Below are 20,430 nucleotides of genomic sequence, written 5' to 3'. Positions count from 1 at the left end.
GACTTCACTTTTAGAAGAGAGCCCCAGGGCACTGTGTTCTAGAATGGTGGCAGCCTAAGGAAATTGTTTCTCAGGATTTGATTCCTAAGCGCTCAACCTCTACAGCCAAGGAGGAAAGAAGCTTGTGTACTAGCTAGTGGCACAACTTGACATCATCAGTGCAATGCTGGTTTTAGGTGCAAGAGTTGTGGGGTTAGGAAGGCTTCCACTCAGATGCCAGAAGGAGGCCTGGGAAGCCAGGGAGTGTGCCTCTAAAAGAGCAGTGTGCCATGCTCTGAGTGAAACAAAAGTGCTTAACCCCATAAAATTGGAGAAGCCAGGAGAGTGGATTAGCTAAGGAAAACTGCGAAGAGGGAGCAGAGCCTGCCCAGGTGAAAAGTTTTAAGAGTTAAAACTACTGGCAGTGCAATGGGGTGGGGCAACCGAAGCCCTTTGGAGTTCACAGCTTGCCCCAGATTGACAAGGATACTGGATATGGGCTTATGGGACTTGATGCTGGTCCTGCTGGATTTTGGACTTGCTTTGTTGCCTTTTCTTTGGAATACAATCTTTTGGAGTGGAAGTGTGTCTCTCATGCCACTGAATGTTGGAGGTGCTTAACTTCCTTTTCATTTGCGGAGGAGCTTGCAGATCAGGGTTTTCTTTAAATCTCAGAAGAGGTCTGGGACTTGGCCTTTTCAGCAGTAATGAAAATTTTAGGACCTCAGTGACTCTTGGAGATGGACTAAATGCCTTTGTATAAAAGGATGTTCATGATTCTTTTGTGGGGAGGTAGGGGCAGAAGTTATGGCTTGTGTTTAGGTGTCCACCCCACACCAAAGTCTCATACAGTCATAGACAGGGCTCTTTTAGAGGGGGCTGGACCTACACTGTGTGCTTGATTCATAATGCAATTCTAGGATTAAGGGTGTGTGATCACTTATTAATTTGGCACTCACCTAAAACAAGCAGCCCAGATAGACTATAAAAGGTGCAGGAAGAAGTTGTTATTGTCGCTTGTTATTGATCTCTTGCTTACTTTTATTCTAGCTTGCCTGTTTGTGTAGACTATTGCTTTTCTGCAGTGACCCTCTGCCATTCCACCTTGCCTTGGAGTCAGCCAACTATTAACTGAAACCTTTACAAATTGTGGGCCACATAAACTTTTCCACTTTTCATTCTGGGTGTCAGGTATTTTGTTTCAGCAATTAAAAAGTAACCAAGACACCCCTTCAATAAAAACATAGAATATTCCCACAACCCTAAATTTCTTTTTACCCTTTCCAAGTCAAGCTCATCCAAAATGGAATCTAATTTATAACAGTAAAAGTTAGTCTTATCTGTTCCCATAACTTCACATACATGGAATTAAGCAATGTGTGATATTTTTTGTGATTGGCTAATTTCATTCATCTTTTTGTTTTTGAGATTTGTGATGTTTTTCTTGTTTGCTGTTTTATGAAGTCCTGGAGATTGAACACAGGACCATTTCACTGAGCTGTATCCCTATGCATTCCCTTTTTTGAGACAGGATCTTTCTGAATCATAAACTTCTCAGACTGGGCTCAACTTGGTGACCTTTTTGCCTCAACCTCCTGAGTAGCTGGGATTACAGATGTGTACCATCTCACCCCACATAATGATGTTTTATAAGTGATATCTTGCAATTTCTGAACAAATTATCGATAAGTATCGCACCATGTAATCCAATAAGCTAAAATTCTACCTTTGAATAAGAGAGACTCTGGGAGACATTGAAAGTCCCACCTCTGAACGTGGACCCTGGGGGATATTTTAGATCTAGACTATAGCAGTATGAGTGGATTTAAGCATACCAGCTAGCCATTTGTTTTCTAGCTGACCTAAATATTCTTATTTCTTTCTTTTCTTAAATTAGTTGAGGACTTTTTTAGTGTTTTGTCTTCTCTTTTTATGTCTTCTATTAATTATATATGTAGGTGTGTTCTCTATATGTAGATGTGTACTCTATATGTACTCTAGATTGTTCTAGAGTTTAGTAGATCATTTTATATCTTGTCACATTTACCTAAAACAATATACCACTTCATGTGAAATGAGAGAAACAGATACTTTTTGACTTTGTTCACCTATTATTGTTATATAATTTATACAATGTATATGTCATAGACTTCAAATATACTATTCCTTCTTAGTCAACTATCTTTTACATAAATGTTTTAAAAATGAAATGCGTTTATCAACATATTACTAATTCCAGTGTTCTTCATTACTTTGTGTATATTTTGGCTAATCTGGTATATTTTACTTCATCCAAGAGCTTCCTTTGTCATTTCCTAAAATGTAACTGCTACTAAGAGCTCCTTTCAGCTGCTGTTTGTCTGAAACGTCTTTATTTCACTTTCATTTTCAGGAGTACGTTAACTACACATAGAATTCTAGCAGTAGGGCTTTTTCTTTAGCCTTTTCAGGGTATTAGTCCATATATAACTGTTAATCTTGATTTGTCTCTTTTACTGGATTAAGATCACCTAGTTGGTTAGTAAAGCACACTTCTTGCTGGATTTGTGTAGGTTATGGAGGCAAGATTTGGATAATACATATTGGTCCTGACCTGTTCTTCTCTGGCACTGTTTCTCCACTTTGATTCCTGGCCTCTTTTAACTAAGCTATCTTTGCTCTACACCAGGCCATTTTGCCATGATTTTGCATTTGAGCTAGTTAACAGTGGACCAAAGTCCTAGGAAACATGAACCAAATTAAATTTCTTTCTCTTTAGGGTGTGATGGGATCTATGGTGTCTTTTGTCCTTTGAATTTGCATTGTTTCTGATGAGAAATCAAAAGTTTTTAACTTTCCCCCTTGTACGTATCATTTTTATGTTTGCTTCAATATTTTCTCATTCTTCATATTGCTAATTGGATCATTGTGTATCTTTGTTGGTTTTCTTATGTTTGTGCTATTTGAATTTATTGAGTTTCTTTAATGTTAAGTCAATATTTTTCATCAAGTACATACAATTTTTTTTTTATCCTCTGGGATTGCAGTTACATATACATTAGATTGATAGAGATCATGCCAGAGATCTCTATTTTATTTTTTAAGCATTGTTCTTTGAATTTCAAATTATTCATTTTTTTTCTTCTACAGCATGTAATTTGATTTTAAATTATTCATTCAAAATTTCTTATCAGGTATTGTATTTTCAACCACAGAAATTAAATTTATTAATTCTTTGAGGCAAGATCTCTCTATGTATTCAGTTGGGCCTTGAACTTGCTACAACTCTCCTGCCCCAGACTCTTGAGTGCTGGGATTATAGTTCATATGTACAACGCAGCTTCAAATCACCCTTACTGCACCTAGCTAGAAAGCTCATTTAGTTCTCTTTGTTAGATTGCATTTTTCTCAGTTTCTTTACGGTTTTTTTTTAAACCATAAAATAAATTTAAAGTTGCTGTTTTAAAATCCTTATCTTCCATTTGAACCAGCTATTACCCTTCTTGATATCTCTCTGAAAGATTTGAAAGCATTATGCTGTGGTTAATATTTGCACACCCATGTTTATAATGGCATAGTCTGTAATAACTAAACCTTGGAAACAGTCCAAATGCTCATCAGATATATCTTCAAGATATATATCTTTATTACTCTGCCATAAAAAGCTTAAGCTTCAGATACTTCTAGGTAAATGAATGCACATTGAGACCATACTCCTAAGTGAAATTGGACACATTTTGTAAATATTGCATTGTTTCCATGGTGTGAGAAACCAAAAGTGTAAATAAGGACCAAAATGTGCAATAAGTATTGGGAAATGGGATGAAAATGTTCAAATGAGAAGAGGAATGATGGAGGCAGAAGGCAGAAGGGAAGAAAGGACAGGGAAAAAAGAGACCAGAAGAAAAATATTTTTAAAACTGAGAAGGGGAATTAAAGATTCTATCATTCACTTACATGCCAATAGCTTCTGAATATTGTATTCAATTTTTTTGTTCAAAGACAAGAAAGAAACTCACCAGATTCTTTTCCAGGGCAGAAAAATGTAAATCTTTGCAAATTTTATTGAAAAAAATTCCTTATCTACTAATTTCATTATCTTGTCATTATTGTTTGTTTCCATGAACAGATTTTTCTTCCTGGGTATTGGAATATTTTCCTGTGTTTTACCTGATATTATCTGATTGGATGCTGCATTGCTCATGTGACGTTGTTACATGTGATCAGCAGAATACCTCCTCAAAATCTCTATGCCCTAGTCTCTGGATATGTGAATATGTTTTAAACTAACAAAAAGGACTTTCACAGTTGTAATTACAGGACAGATATAATTCCCAACCTGCTAGATGTCAGATGTGCCAAGTTTGTGTTCCCTGAGATCATGGCCTGAATTCCAAAGAACAAAGGAGGTTAAGAGCAGGAAGTTCTATTGGGGAATAGCAATGGAGAATAGGAATAGTTCCTCCCACTTGGAAGGGTTCCAAGTGGGTTACCACCAAGGTCATCTCTTTGGAATGTTTTATAGGGCAAAGTCACAAAGTGGATACAAAATGGGTCAAACTATAGCCAACCAATAAGATTACAAATATAGCCACTTACCCAGGTGAGTGGCACATGCTTGTAATCCCAGCATTTGGGAGGCTGAGGTAGGAAGATTTCTGTGAGTTCCAGGCCAGCTTGGACTATGTAGTGAGCGAAAGGCCAACCTGAACTACAAAGCAAGAGACCCTGTCTCACAAAAACAAGTATAGCCCTTTGGCTAACATTGATTTGATAGGGAAACAGGGCACATAGCAAAGGCATATAGATGACATCATTAACCTTGGTGGAAAATCTATAGTCTTAATCTTGTTTTTGTCTAGTCTTAGTAGTCTTATTATCAGTCTTAATGAGTGGGAGAGGAAGGCCTATCCCTGGTGAGGTCATTTCTATGAGAAATCTAAACAGGGTATCAAGTACGATATACTCTCAAGTTTCCATTGGTCCCTCAGAGAAGCATGTGTATCTGACCATACTTCTTGAGGTCTTGCCTTCTTTAGATGCACCTCTGGCACACCTGTGATGTGTTTTAATCTTCTGCACTCACTTCCTTAGGAGCATAGTCCCTTTTTGACAGAATATTAATTTTTATCTAACTTAGCTGCCTATAATAGTTATAGCCTTTAAAATAGGTAAAGTATTACAGGTTATTGAAGGGAATCCATCTAGTCTTAGGGGCCCTTAAAAACAGAGGTCTGTGCTCAAAAAATAAAAAAGCAGAAATAATGAAGGGAAGTCAAAGTAAGAATTAGAGGAACTTGACTTATCATTGTTCTAAAATCAGTGGCCAGCTGCCAGCTGACAGTCAGCAAAGAAAGGGAACCTCAAGCCTATAATACAAGGAACTAAACCAGTCAACAGCCTATGGATTGAGAAATTCATTCCTGCGACCTAAGAGTACACTGATTTCAGACTTGTGAGATTCTAAACAGAGGATTCAATTTAGCCACTCTGTACTGTATGTCTTTTCTATAGAACTATAATGTTCTAGTTATAATGAACTATAACTATATTGTTTCAAGCCATTAACTTTGCATTAATTTGTTATTGTAGCATTATAAAGCTAATAGTGGAATGTATCAATTTTTGGAAAGGGCTGGGCTTTGTTTTGGGAAGCAATTTCTCTAGCAATTAGCAGCTCAATCCTTTTGAGGCTTGTTTTTGAGCTTTGTAAAAGTCTACACTACTTTAAAGGATATTTTAGTCTTGACCTTAAGGAGTGGCTTCCTGGATCTCTACTATATATATCCCAGATGTTCAGTAAATATTCTATGCCCTAGTTGAATAAAACTCAAATAACACATGTTCCTATGAGTTCCAGGAGGGTTTCATTTGTAGTCCTCCTTATTATTCTTTCCTTTGTGGTTAATTTTTGCACAGCCTCTTAGAGTTTCAGCCTACACGTGAATGGCTTAGTATTCAGCCAGACACTTACGTGTGTAGTTTCTCCTTCCTAGCAATGTTACAAATTCTAAATTTCAGCCACTTCATACTCCCTGAACCAAATTTTTTCCTTCTCAGCACAGTTTTGTTGGATTTGTTTATGTAGACAGTGTTGTTTGTTTGTTCTGAGACAGGATCATGCTATGTAGTTCAGGTTGGCCATGAAATCACTATGTATCAGAGACTGAGTTTGAACTTGTGATCTTCCTGCCTCAGCCTCCAGATACTAAGATTATAGGCATGTGCCACCATGCCTGGCTAAAATGTTTTGAAAACACAGGATAACTGGAGGGCTCATCTCATTTGTTAAAAATCTCGTTCGTACATGTGTTACAGGAATTAAAATGTTATTTTTTTCTTTTTTTCTTCCTGTACTAGAGATTGAACCAAAGCCTTCCATTGAATTATATCCCCAATCCTTGTGATTTTCATTATGAGACATGTTTTCACTAAGTCACCAAGTGGTCTGGGCTAGGATCAGACTTGTGATCCTTCTGCCTCGGTTTCCCAGAGTAACGGGATATTACCACCACACCTGGGTTTAGTTTGATTTTGAGAACATTTCTGCTACCTCTTCCTCTATATTGGCTGGAATTCTTTGTTATTACATCAGTGGATCATTTTTCAGTTCATCCTTCACTGGCTGTTCTGAAACAATGATAGCTTCTTTAACTTATGATAGCTTTGTGTCTTTCTCAAAGCAGACTTTTGGCCCTTCTGGTCTTTTGAAGCTGTACTTTTTGTATTTAGCTAGGAAGATTGGCACATGCGGTCCCAGGCTTGGAGCTTTTGGTACCATGACTCTAAAGGAAACTCACAATGTATGTAGTCAGTTACATTATTATTTCCACTGCTTCATCCTCTCTTCCCTATGGCCTTGAGCATATTAATGAACATATCATGAGCAAAACGTGCTTGTGTGGAGCCTGGATTTGTATGCTCCTGTCATATCTTGAGAAAAACCTCACCAGTGTATATGCTGGTAGGAGGAGTATGAGAGGCATGTGCTGCAAAACCAGGCCCCAACCTGTAACCTACAGCTAGGAGGACCCAGCTGATCTAAAGAGCCACACTAGAAGTTTGCTGTTGCCTGAGTTGTGGATTGTTTTATGCAACATATTGCAGCAATACCTATTTAATGCAGTGGGATTCTGAATGCTAAGTTTAGTTCCTATGCTCATTCCTGAATCAATTATAATAGCTACCATTTTAATTATCCAGACTTGATTAGATTCCCACCTCTGCTCCCATCCCAGATAACTAAAGTTGGCTCAGGAATAGGGAGTAGGGATCATATAGTAATTTGATCTCATAATGTGGGTGAAGTTTCCTCCAAGGGAAATGATTGATGTTATCCATGGAAGGGAGCCAGTTTGAAACATAATGGGGGAGGGGAACCCTTATATGTCATAATCTACGTGGCGCTGTGTTCGTCAGGATTCATTGCTAAGTTTCAAGCTGGCTTTGTGCAGAAACTCTGCCTTACTCATTTGTATTTACTTTAACACTGTTGTCTGACAAATTGTCCTTGTATCATTAGGATTAGATCTCACTGAAAGTAATATAAAAGCCTCAAATAATAGTGACTTAAAAAGGTAGGATTTTCTTGTTTCCCTTGCTTTAGTTTAGATGTGGACAGTCTAGGAAGGTGTGAGGGTCCTAGTCTGCAAAGTCCTCACACTTGTTTTTTAATTTTCTGTTCTGACATTTCTCAGTGTATGTTTCTTTTCTTTTCTTTCTTTTTTTGCAGGAGATAGATTCTTTCATTAAAACTGCATTCTACACAGCTGTGGGGGTGGAAGTTGGGAAGACAGGGTAAAGAATACACATCAGCTGCCTTTTAAAGATATTATAGAAGTAGAAGCTGTCGCATAACTTTTCTGGTTACCCTTAAGTCCTAATTGAAATGGAGACTTTATTCTAGACATCTCTATGTCCAGCTAAAAATATGCTTCTGAAAGAGAGAGAGAGCATATGTATTGAGAGACAACAAACAGCCTCTGCTGCAGTGCTCAGATAAATGGTTTTCTAACGAGTGTAAGTGAATGACTTACATGTTAAACATTAAAAAATAAAGTCTGAAAGCCGAGGATTTAGCTCAGCAGTATAAGTACCTTCCTGGCAAGCACAAGGTTTTGAGTTCCATCCCTGGTACCAATAAATAAATAAATACATAAATAAAATCAGAATAAAGGCTGAAGATTTAATCTTCTATCCTATATTCAATTATTTACTTGAATTATTCCTTACCTTTAATAAGCAAGAAAGTAATAATTATTTGTTTTAGAATTCTTTTTTATTTCTATTAAATTTGTCAGGCTTATTTCAGTTTTGTTGATCTCTTTTATAAAAGTTTATTCCTTTCAGGATTTTCTACAGGGATTCAAGTGCTGCTCTGTTGGATTCTTTAATGCTAAAGAAAATGTCACTCTTGAAATTATGACTTTTCTTAAGCTTAGATAATCATCCCTTGGAACATTTGGAATACAAACATCTGCATTAAGGGGATTTACCATCTATACTTTTGGTAATGCTGACATTATGGGAAGCTGACTGCTGATCCATTGTCCTGTTGTATAAGTGGGACAAATCAACCTATTTCCAGTCTGTGGATAAATTCTGTGTTGGCATTTCTGGGAGCAGGGTGGGAGATAACTACCATGCTATTGATTTTCTTTTCACTGTGAACCAAATTCAGTTTTTCATAACACACACCATTCTCACAGTTAAATTCAAAGTGATAAAAGGAAGCTTAGGGTTGATGTCTGAAGTTGGAAGTGTCATAGTATTTTACCAGAGAATTATTTTACCATTTCATCATATAAATATCAAATATCTGAATGTGGAATACTCAAGCTATAAACTGAAATCAAGACACATTTCAGAGGAAATTTAAGTTACATCGTAATTCAGTAGGACTTGTGATAAGGGAAGACAGCATCAAGGGTAAATGAAAGTACAACTTATTTTTGACAAAAATTCTACCATCGTCTTGTTTTTTCACAAAAAGTTAAAATCAAAAATTTAACTTCCGTCATTCAATAAATCATTAACTTATACATTTAAAATATTTATTAAATACATATTATACGTGAGATACTGAATCAGGTATTTAGATAGTAGAAAGCAAAACAGTCTCATTTAGAGAAATTCACCACTTTATATAAGATATTGACATTAAATAATTGTGCTTCAAATGGAGATTTTAAAACCATTGAAATATATTTGCATTTTAATTACTGTAGCATCATTAATATGTCTAAGTATTTTGCTGAAAAATAACATTTTTATTTTCTGCTTCCTCCATGTTTTGTTAAAGTCTTATATTAATTATAATAATAATAATACATTATAACATGGGAAGAAATGATCAATAAGTACTAAATTATGATTAAATAGCAAAAGTTTTGGGGCATACTAATGCACAGCAGAGGAACTGTATAAAGTAATAATGTAATACATATTTCAAAAAGTTAGAAAAAAAGACTTTTTTTTGTCTTTTTGAGACAAGTTCTCATTATGCAGTTCAAGATGGCCTTACACTCAGTTTGTAGCTTAGACTGACCTCAAACTCACAGCGATCCTCCTATCTCAGCCTCCCAAGTGCTGGGATTACATGCATGTGCCACCATGCACAGTGAAGAAAGGATTTTAAAATTTTTCATCATAAATGATAAATGCTTAAGAAGGCAGATATGTTTAATATGATTTGAACATTACACAAGGTGTAGGTGTACTGAAACCACATAGCACATCATAAATATGTATACCTTTTGTTTTTAATGTATCAGTTAAAATTAATTGAAATGTAGAAGAATTCCACCGAGTTTTCTTCTCTAGTATGACTGAAAAGTGTAAGTTTCAAAAACGAAAATATTTTAGTTATTTTGAAAAAAAACTTTTTAAAGTATATTCTTTTTCATCAAGCTTTAAACATATAGAAGATAATTTTTGTATCAGATAAATTTCTGTGTTAAAGTAGAATAAGTTGTTATAGACACAGACTTAACAAAATGATTTTTCTCTCGGGTCATAGTTAAGTGTGGGTTCTCCAAGTTGGTAGCAGCTGTCCCCAGCATAGTGATTGTTGTTACTCTTCTATCCTCTACATCCTTGTCACTGGATGCAAGATCAAGTCTCACTTATTGCACCCAGAGTTCAGCCAATGGGGAAGAGAATACAGCAGAGGAGGAACAGCTCTCCTAGAGGATCCAGTCCTGAAGGGGTGGGAACATACCTATTCACATTTTGCTGCTGAGTGTTCAGTCACGTGGTTACATTAGTATGCAAGAGAGACTGGGAAAGGCAGTCTTAGTTTGTGACCAGGAATTGAAAATTTGGTGACTTTTGGTGGGTTGCTAAACTGTTTTTTCCCTTGCTTGTAACTATGGCTATCAAGTTTTGATGTGTCATAATCACCTCAATGGATGCAGAAAATGCTTTGGATAAAGTCTACCACTCATTCATGAGTGGTAGACTTTGCCCTACAGAAAATCGGAACAAATGGTATTTACCTCGTCTGATACAAGTTGTACAAAATGGTCAAAAACTGAAAGCTTCCACTTTAAAATTAGAAACAAGACAAGGATGTCCACTACAAGAGAAATAAAAGGAGTAAGCATAGGAAAAGAAGAAGTTAAACTAATATTATTCACAGACAATGTGATACTATACATAGAAGAGCCCAAAAACTCGAGCATGAACTCCTAGAGTAAATAACCAAATTCAGCAGTTTAGCTGGATACAAAGTCAACACTCAAAGATTAATCACATTCCAGTACACAAGCAGCAAACTCACGGAGAGAGAAAATGGCCACACTCCCAAAAATTGTTATACAAATTTATGCAATCCCAATCAAAATACTGTTAACATACCACACAGAACTAGAGAAAACATTCCTAAAATTCATCTGGAAGCAGAAGAGACCTAGAATAGCAAAGATAATCCTGGTCAACGAAGGCAAGGCAGAAGGCAACACATTGCCTAACTTGAAATTGTACTACAAAGCTACTGAGATAAGACTTTGGCTGTCTGTACGGACAACTGGAAGAACATTACCACTGTCACTACAGCTGTTAGTTCCTACTTTTACAGACTGTTAAAGGAGGTCTTGCCAGACCAAAGCCTTTGCATGTCTGTCTCCAAATATAAAGGACTTTTTCATATGTCATAGGAAAACTACATTGTTGGAGAGGTTATTCTAAAAAAAAAAAAAACAGCTTTTATTTTCTTCTTTGATTTCTAGCTCTATATTAGCCTATATTTGAAATATGTGATTTCTGAGGAACATTAGCCCCTCATTTTGGCTCAAAACTTAAAGCCATAAGATAAAAATACTTGCAAACTACTAAATATTGTATGTAAATGCCAATAGTGAAATGAATTAATATTCTGAATTTGAAAGGCTGAATATATAATTACTGATGTTAATGAATATATTTGTTTTTTAAATAAAGAAGAGTACTAACTCTTAAAAAAAAGTTTTGGTGTGTATTTTATTCTCATACTCAATCTCTTGCCAGGCAAGGCACAAAAAGTGCACTGAGTGCTTTGCTGGATCCTGCTCAAAGTCTAAGATCCCTGGTGATGTTTAGTCCTCTCTCGCTCAGGTCCAGATGTAGCTCCCAGTTATCTGGTGACTGTCTACTAAAATTGAGATACTTCTTTCTCTTTTTGTCACTATCCTGGGGTAAATGTTAGATAATTATAACTAAACTTTCTATTCAGAAAAGGTAAGAATGAGCCAGGCATGGTGGCATATGCCTGTAATTCCAGCACTCCAGGAGGTAAAGGGGAATCAAGTCTATCCTGGGCAACTTAGTTAGACTGTGTCCTAGAATAAAAAATTTTTTAAAAAGGCTAGCTTGGTGCAAAGGCTTTGGGCTCAATCCACAGGATTGCCAAAGGAATGGGGAAGGGAGGAAATCATACAAGGGGGAGAAAAGTAAGCATGAGAAACCCAGCGATGAACTGTCCATAGCACTGATGAAAACCAGCTAAACAAAGGTTTCAAAGACCTTTCTACTCTGGCAGTGGAGGAGTTTTCCTGAATGGATTCCGTTTCTGCACTCTTGAAGAAACTTCTTTGTCTGTTATTCTTGGCAATGTCTGGAAAGAGTTTTGGAAATTTATTCCTCCTGGCGGCTGCATAGATTTTGTAACTCAGTTTGTAGAGCCGCATGGGTATTTGGTTTTAGGCTCACAGATTCTTTAGCACCACAATTTCTTTAGCACCAGTTTTAATAAACCCTAGTTTGTTTATTTCTAGTATGCCTAAATGCACAGCCCTCAAATTTTCTGGATGCCGTCTACACGGCTCTTCAGTTTGTGCTTCATTGTTCTTCTGACATGCTCTTTCATTTTAATAGCAACTATCTGAATAATTTGGCTTGGCTAAGAAAGCAACATCCTAACTTCCTCATTTGGAATCCAGAGCTAGTCAGCTTTCCAATTCAGGGTGGGATGGGGTGGATGGTTAATCTTTGGATTTTTCACCTTTAAATTATGGTCATTTTCTTGGGAGACTCTCTCACCATTCTATTTAAAACTTCCCCTCAGAGTCCCCTTTTATTATCATCACTTTTTAAAATATCACTTATCCTGCACAAATACAAACATTATTGATTTGTTAAACGTGTCATTCATTTTCTGTCTGTCTTCTCTGGAATAAAAATTCACTGAGAGGTGGAAGCTATATTTCATTCTCTGATGTCTACCAGGGAAAGAGAAGAGTGTCTTTGAAGGATAGGTACTCAACAAATATTTGTTGAATGAATGAATGCTTTGAGAAGATGCTGACTTTCCAGAATCTGCTCTATATACTCTAAATTAGCTGTGGAAATACTGTGCCTTATAGCCATTTCTTCTCTGTCAAGTAAATACAATTTCCTCTTGTTCATTTTGTAAAGTGGGGAAGGAAGACTGAGCTTCTGTTTGTTCTATAGTCTTACAGAATTATTTTTTGCCACTTATACAAACTCAGTCTTTGTTGTTGATTAGTCTAATAATAGACAAGCAAAGTAATCCTGGCCATTGAAATGTAAGCAAAAATTTGATGGCATAGAGAACTTCTAAGATTTTTTTCTATTCCTTTCGTCTGTGTTTTGGATATGTTTTATTCATGTGATGATATTATATTGGAACTTCTGCAGCCATCTTTTCATTGAAGGCAGGCATTGCTAACATACTGAGGTTGTAAGAATAAGGAACATGGAAAAAAATTCCTGGATTTATACAACTTAATTGTATCACTGCACCAACCTTGAAGTCATTTCCTTTTTAATAGAAATAAAAACATGTCTAGTTAATTTTTGTTCTGTATTCTGTTACAGAATTAAAAAGTTATCCACTATTTATTGTTAGCTTTAAATTTAGGATAGTAGTAGATACATTTAGTTTTCTAGGCATAACAAGCTAGAGGTAGTCTAGTCTATTATTTTTGCAATGGGCCCACATGGATTCTATTCTCATTTAACATTTCAGGGAGGTTCTCTTTTGCTGACACAGAAAGGACAGCAGCAATGTAAGGTAATTGTGGCTTTGATATTTAGTTGTAGATTCAAATATAAAATAAACTCAGGTGGAGAAGATTATGCAGTTAGGGAAGCACACAGAGCAAGGAGTGGGATGCTCACTTCTTTCTCCTCCATATGCTCCTATAGGTTTTTCTTTTCTAGCTGGAAAAATACAGCTAATGTTGGTTAAAATGGAAGTATAAATCTGTGGCTCCTTAAATAGGTTGCTACAGACTTTTTGTAAATTTTGCATGTATGCCTGGGAAACAAATTAGAATTGCAGATTATTAAATATTTCATCATCTAGAATGGTGTATCTTAAAAAGCCCTGCAGTTTTGTAATCCAAAACTAGCTCTTTAGTTATTGGTATATTGAACTATTTTCTCTGCAAAGTTTTTCAGTGTCTGCAAATGCTTATGTTAGCTGACAAATGAGTACATTTACATCTAGAAGGGAAGTTGAATGTACCCAGCAGGGTTTTGTTTTTTTTTTTTTGACAATTTAAATTCAAATGACAAATGTATGTGTGCTCACAATGAGTCTTAGTCTTTTAAAGTTTTTCATTTAATATTCGATTCACTGGCCTATTTATTTTTTATATTTAGACTTATTAAAAGTTTACATAGAAAAAAACTGTTATCTAGAAACCTCAAGGAAAAAAGTGACCTGTGATAGTACACAAGTTTATACAGGTTTTGACAGATTTAAGGGCTAGATTAATTTACATGCCCATGGAAAATGTTCAAGAGTGACTCTTACTTGATTTTACATATTTAAGGTTTCTGCTAATTATATTTAAGTCTGAGTATCCCAAATTTTTCTTTCAGTTTGAGAATGATTTTGATATGTCTAGTCTTTGTTTCTATTATATGATTACCAAGTTCTCTTGTGATCTTTATTTCCTTTACTTGTTTTTGATTTGTTATATATAATAACTATATGTAATAAACCAGATCTGCATAGAGGAGAAATTGAAAATTTTCCCTTAATACATTGCATGTGAACCATTATTCTAAAAAGAATATATATATATATATATATATATATATATATATATATATATATATATATGAAACAAAAACCAGAAGATTGTAAAAAATACCACAGGAGATAAAGTTAGCAGTCGTATCTCTACTGAAGTATACTTTTATTTTTCTAGTGTCTTTATCCTAAAAAATTGCACGTAATTCATATATTCCTTCTGCTTACAACATTCCTGCTACTAGATAGAAGCAGATGCCATCCCACTCTGGATTGTCATACTGAAGAGTGATTTAGAGTGACTTATCCATGGTGACAGAGGTGAACTTGACTCCAGGAGCAGTGAATGTCCCATCAATTGTAAAACGCATGCACTGCCATTCTGTGTTAAATATCTTTTATTGTATACTGAGTTATTGCAGTGCCCACCAGGGAGTCTTTAACATTTCTGATTTGTGAGACTTCCACAGGGCATATCAGACATCAGACTCAGCTAGAAAGATATAGGACAGGAAATGCAGCTTGCCAGAGGGCAGCATTAGGCATCCCTTTTCAGCAAGACTTCTTGCTGCAGACCTCACACCAACTGATAGGGTACTCTCTGGCTGCCAGCTTGACATTTTAGGGGCATGAGGATGACAATCATACATGTGGTCCATTTTAGCTTACAAGCTTCATAAGTGAGAACTTCTATTTTTTTGATGTTTATTTTATTGTATTTTTTGGATGTTTAACATACACATGGTGTGCTGTTAGGAGTATACTATTCAACAATAAGTAAGTATACTATTAATTTTACAATAAATTCAGACCATACCATATGAACATTTAAGATAGCCATTCAGAGTTTCTGCAAGGAGTTTGCCTAGCTTTGGGAGTCATCATACTCAAAGGGCCCCAAGGTATGGTTTCCTACAAGGTATTAGTAGTTCAGAGATAGTTTCTGTCTTGTGAGCTGCATTTTGTCATTTTTTTAATCCCAAGAAATAATGCCTAGTAGCACTGTTTCCATCTTACTCTTTTAAAGTTTCCAGGGAAACAGTGCTATGAAGTTGACTCAAGGTGTCATTTGTTCACAAAGGACAAAAGGTTTGGTAATGCTTTACCTACAGTAATTCTGCTTTTTAGAACTAGGTCCAAGATTTAACATATCTGATTATTGGTCAACTTAAGCATTTTTCTCCAATCCTTAAGAAAATTGAATGGGTTACACTAAATTTTATAGTTAACAAAAATATTTTCCAATCTTGTTGCCTTTTAAATAAAATCCTGTTATGCTATACTCTGGATTTATAGCTATAAGTAGAGAAAGAATTAATTATTGGTACTTGCACAACAGAAAAATGTAACAGAACACAACTGCACTCAGGAATTCCCAAGGAGTTAAAATAGTCTGATCCAGAGTAAAACAGTTGTCCACATATAATCCTGTATATGCTCTGACATCTGAAAGGGTACAGATGAGGTCAAATCTTCACTGAAATTTCTATGAATCAAAGTTTCTATGAGAAAAATAAGGAAAAGAAATAAGGAAAGAAAGAAAAATATACAGAGTATATGATAAGATTGGAATTATCACGTGTGCAGAAGACATAGATACACTAGGAAAGAATTTCTCCATAATGGATTTTTCCAGAAGAATACATTTTGACTTTCAATATTTCAACTTTATAAAATATATATATTTCTCAGGTGATATACTTTAAGGATAAAGTTATGTTTCCAAAATTCCAAATGGTGTATTTTTTTTTTTTTTTTTGATGTTTAACATACACGTGGTGTGCTGTTAGGAGTATACTACTCAACAGTAAGTAAGTATACTATTAATTTTACAATAAATTCAAACCATACCATTGTAAATAATAATATAAACCATATTTTTGTCAAAATATGAAACATTTCTGTCAATTTAATAAATACTCTATGTTACTACTTGAACTTCACTTTGAGACAATGTTTCTGATTTCTGTAAATATCAATTAGTTTTGAACTTCTTGTAAACAGAATCACAAACTATGTTCTATTATGGCTTGTATAGGTATCTCCTGGTGGCCAGCCTGTGGTGCTAGTGGGAAGCAGTGAAAACTTAGAGATGAGACCTGGTGCTTATGTCACTGGTCTCATGGCCTTGATGAGATTTTGAAACCTAGAAACTTTCCCTCTCTTTTTTACTAGCTTGCTGCCAAAAGGTGAGTTGCTAGTGTCACCACGTGCTACTGCTGTAATGTTCTGCTCCCCCATAGGCCTAAAAGCAACACAGCCAACTGATCATGTACAGAAACCTCTGAAACCATAAGCTAAAATAAACCTTTCCTGCTTTTAAGTTATTATCTCAGGTATTTTGTTGCAGTGACAAAAGTAGACTAACAGTATTCTTGGTAATCTGTCTTCATTTGTTTAGTGTAATATTTCTGTGATGTGTCTATGTCAGTGGTGGTGAATCTATGGTACACATACCACAGTCAGCTGTTTGTTATCATTAAATACTTTAAAAGTTTCATCATCACTGACATATGCTGTTGTTATAATTTATATAAAGAAGTTGCCCCCAAATCTCATGCACTCATAGATGGGTCTTTGGGAACTGATTGGATCGTGGAGGAGGGATACTCATTAGTGAATTAGTTTGCTATGTTCATAGCTAACTGTGACTGAGAGATGTCTAAGGAGGTGGGTCACGGGAGGCATTGCTTGGAAGGTTGTGTCTTCCTGTCTTTTCCTTTGATCTCTTTCTGCCTCACGTTCATGCCATGAGCTATTTCTCATCTGCTATGATATCTTGCTTTGGAGCCAGTTGACTATGGATTGAAACCTGTACAAACTGTGAAACAAAGTAAAGATTACTTCTTTAGAGTTGTGAGTATGGGTTTTGTGTCTTAGGAGAATGTGACCAGAAGAGCTATTACGTGCAACAGTGGATCATTCATCATTTGTCCAGAGCAAAACAACTCCCTACATATAATCCTGCATCTGCCTTTACATCTAAAAGGATACAGGTGAGGTCAAATCTTTCTCTATTTGCTGCCTGTTTGGGCACTTGTGTAGTATCCAGCTTTAAGCTATTATGAATACAGCTGCTATAAACATTTTTGTGTAACTTTTTTTTTTGTGGACAGGTACAGTATTTACTTCTCTTGGGAAATAATTAGACTGGAACTTCTGGGTTAGAGACTAAGTACATGTTTGACATTTCAGTATAAAAACCAATCAAGCAGTTTTCCAAGCTGATTTTATCATTTTCACCATAGAAATTTCCAACATATCTGTTTGCTCCATGTCCTCATTTGCATTTGGTGTTGTCAATCTTTATTTTTAGCCATTCTAGTGTATAAAGAAACACAGAAATATCTCTGTGATCTTAAGGTAGGTAAAGATTTCTTACACAGAACATAGAAATCACTAGCCATTAAAAAAATTGAATTGCCCAAAATTAAAAGCTTTTGCTCCTTGAAAAACACAGCTAATAAAACAAAAAAGCACCCTAGATATGTAGCTCAGTGTAGACTGCCTATCATGTGCATGAGCCTGAATTTGATCACTAGCTATACAAACATAAATAAATAAATAATAAATCACCAAACAAATGGGAAATAATCCATGTAAATATATTTGACAAAGGATTTGTACCCAGAATCTATAAGCAACTCATCTCAGTAATAAAAATATATGCAACTGAATTTTAAAAAAGGCCAAGATATGTAATCATTTTAGAAAGATTGATACATAAATACTCAAAAAGTACAAGTATGCAATATCATTAGTCATCAGTAAAATGAAAAAAATTAATTTCAACAGAGCAAAGTGAGGGAACATTTTGTTTATTTATTTTTTTTTTTTGGTACTAGAAATCGAACTCAGAACCTTGCGCTTGTCAGTCAGGTGCAATGCCACTGAGCTGCATTGCCAGCCCAAGACAACATTTTAAGGTTATGTCATTCATAAAATGAGTCACATATTGATATTTTAAACAAGTGTTTGAGTCTTTAGAAAGCAGAAGTTCGATATTTTGCTGAATATCAACAACTGATTATATCAATTTGTTGGTTATTAGGAAGTCAAGTTTCAAGGATTTTACATCTTAACATGATACTTTGTTTACTTATTAATTTATTTTTAAGATTTTATGAGTTTTAGGAAATTGAATTTGGGTTTGGGAAAAACATATACTACATTATGATTTTTCTCTTATGTAAAATCATGGTAATTAGATTTCCAGTTGGTACTTTTGTGTTACATTGTTCTTCTATTCACTTTTTATTGGTTATATAGATCAATTGATTCCATTTTGGCAGATTCATACGCACACATAATATACTTGATCATTTTCATGCTTCCTCCTGTCACTTCCCTTGTCTTGGCCTCTCTAGTTTCACATTTTTGAGGGAACAGGTAGGTATCAGTGTTGTTTTCTGACTGTAAAGCACTATTCACACACAGATCATTGAAGAGAGTGATATTAATTAAATTTTACATCTAAAGGAAGAAGTATTACAAAGGATTTGTGCTTTTACTTTTATTTAGAAGTTAAAGTATTTCTTAAAATAATCTAGTTTTATAATCTAAAGTTGGTGAAAGGGTTTTGGCCCAGACGGGACAATGTAGCCAGGAAAAGCCTCAACCGAAACCTCCCCCCGCCCCTAGAGATTTACCTGTGACTCTATCTCCCCCCACCCTTAGGAATCTGCCCGTGGCGCCAAACATGTGCCAATGAGATATCTGTGCATCTCTAAAGGCCCTAGGGCACTACCCTAAGCTTAGGCTACTTATATACCCCCCCTACGTGTCCGCTAGAGAGATCTGGGGACTCCAGCAGCCTGGGGGTGTTGGTTATCTCTCTCCGTGTTCTCAGCATAAAGACCTCTTTTGTTTTATACTTCACATCTTTTGGAAATAATCCTATCAGTTGGCATTTTTCAAAGCTCATATTTCTAACCTGATAATCCTCACTGTATTTTAGAAACTATCAAATTCTGTCCCTTTTAGATTTTTTTCCCCTTTTCTGTTATTCTTCTGATCTATTTAATTAAATGCACATAATACACTAGTAGAGGGTTCTCTTCATCTTTCTTGCTCAAACTATAGCTAAAACTAAAATTAATGATATTATTAAGGAAAAAAGTTTTTATGCAGGCTGGGGATTTAGCTCAACGGCATAAGCGCCTGCCTTGCAAGCAGGCAGTCCTGAGTTCGATCCCCAGTACCCATAAAAAGGAAAAAGACCAAAAACAAAACAAAACAAAACAACAAAAAACAAACAAACAAACAAAAAAGTTTTTATGCAACAATTGTAGAGTTTCTTTCTAGGTACAGAACAAAGGATTCTGTGCATAAGAAATTTCCTTTATTAACGATTCAAAGAAATAGGTAAACTTTAATAGGCTTGCAGGAACCTGAAAGTGACTAGGCATCCAGCCTCTGCATGGGTTTCTCAACCACTGTTGACACTTTGGGTCAAGTAATACCTTGTTAGGGAACTGTCTGTCTACTGTGGGAGTTCATCCCACTAAATACTTATGCCACTGTCAATTATAACAACCAAAACTATCTACAGCCACTGCTAACTGTCCTGTAGGGGAACAAACTGTGTCCCTTCCCCAATTGAGAATCATTGCTATAGAATTTATATTAACAATAGATCCACCTCAATAGCTAATGTCAGAAACTCTTTCTTTCTTTCTTTCCTTCTTTCATCTCTTGTCTTGAGTCCTCCAGACTTCTATTGATCTAAGAATGGACTGGAAATCTTTGAACTGCCTTATATTGGAGAATACTGCTGAGAGAGAAAGAAAGAGAGAGAGCCAGATCGACAGACAGATTTTAAATCTCTTGAGAATTCAGTAAACTCCTTCATGGCTATAGTGTCATGTCTGTAGTCTGTAAGTCTATAGTCTATAAGTCCTAAAGTCATACATATAAAACAAGGAACATTTCATTTTCCCTTAACTGAACTTATTTTCTACTATATGCTCTAATTCCTCTGATGGAAGAAAAAC

Source organism: Cavia porcellus, unplaced genomic scaffold, assembly GCF_034190915.1.
Source record: "Cavia porcellus strain 051 isolate PalLab524CR breed Dunkin Hartley unplaced genomic scaffold, mCavPor4.1 scaffold_15, whole genome shotgun sequence".
In the NCBI taxonomy this organism is placed as follows: domain Eukaryota; kingdom Metazoa; phylum Chordata; class Mammalia; order Rodentia; family Caviidae; genus Cavia; species Cavia porcellus.
Note: the sequence above shows the minus strand (reverse complement) of the source record.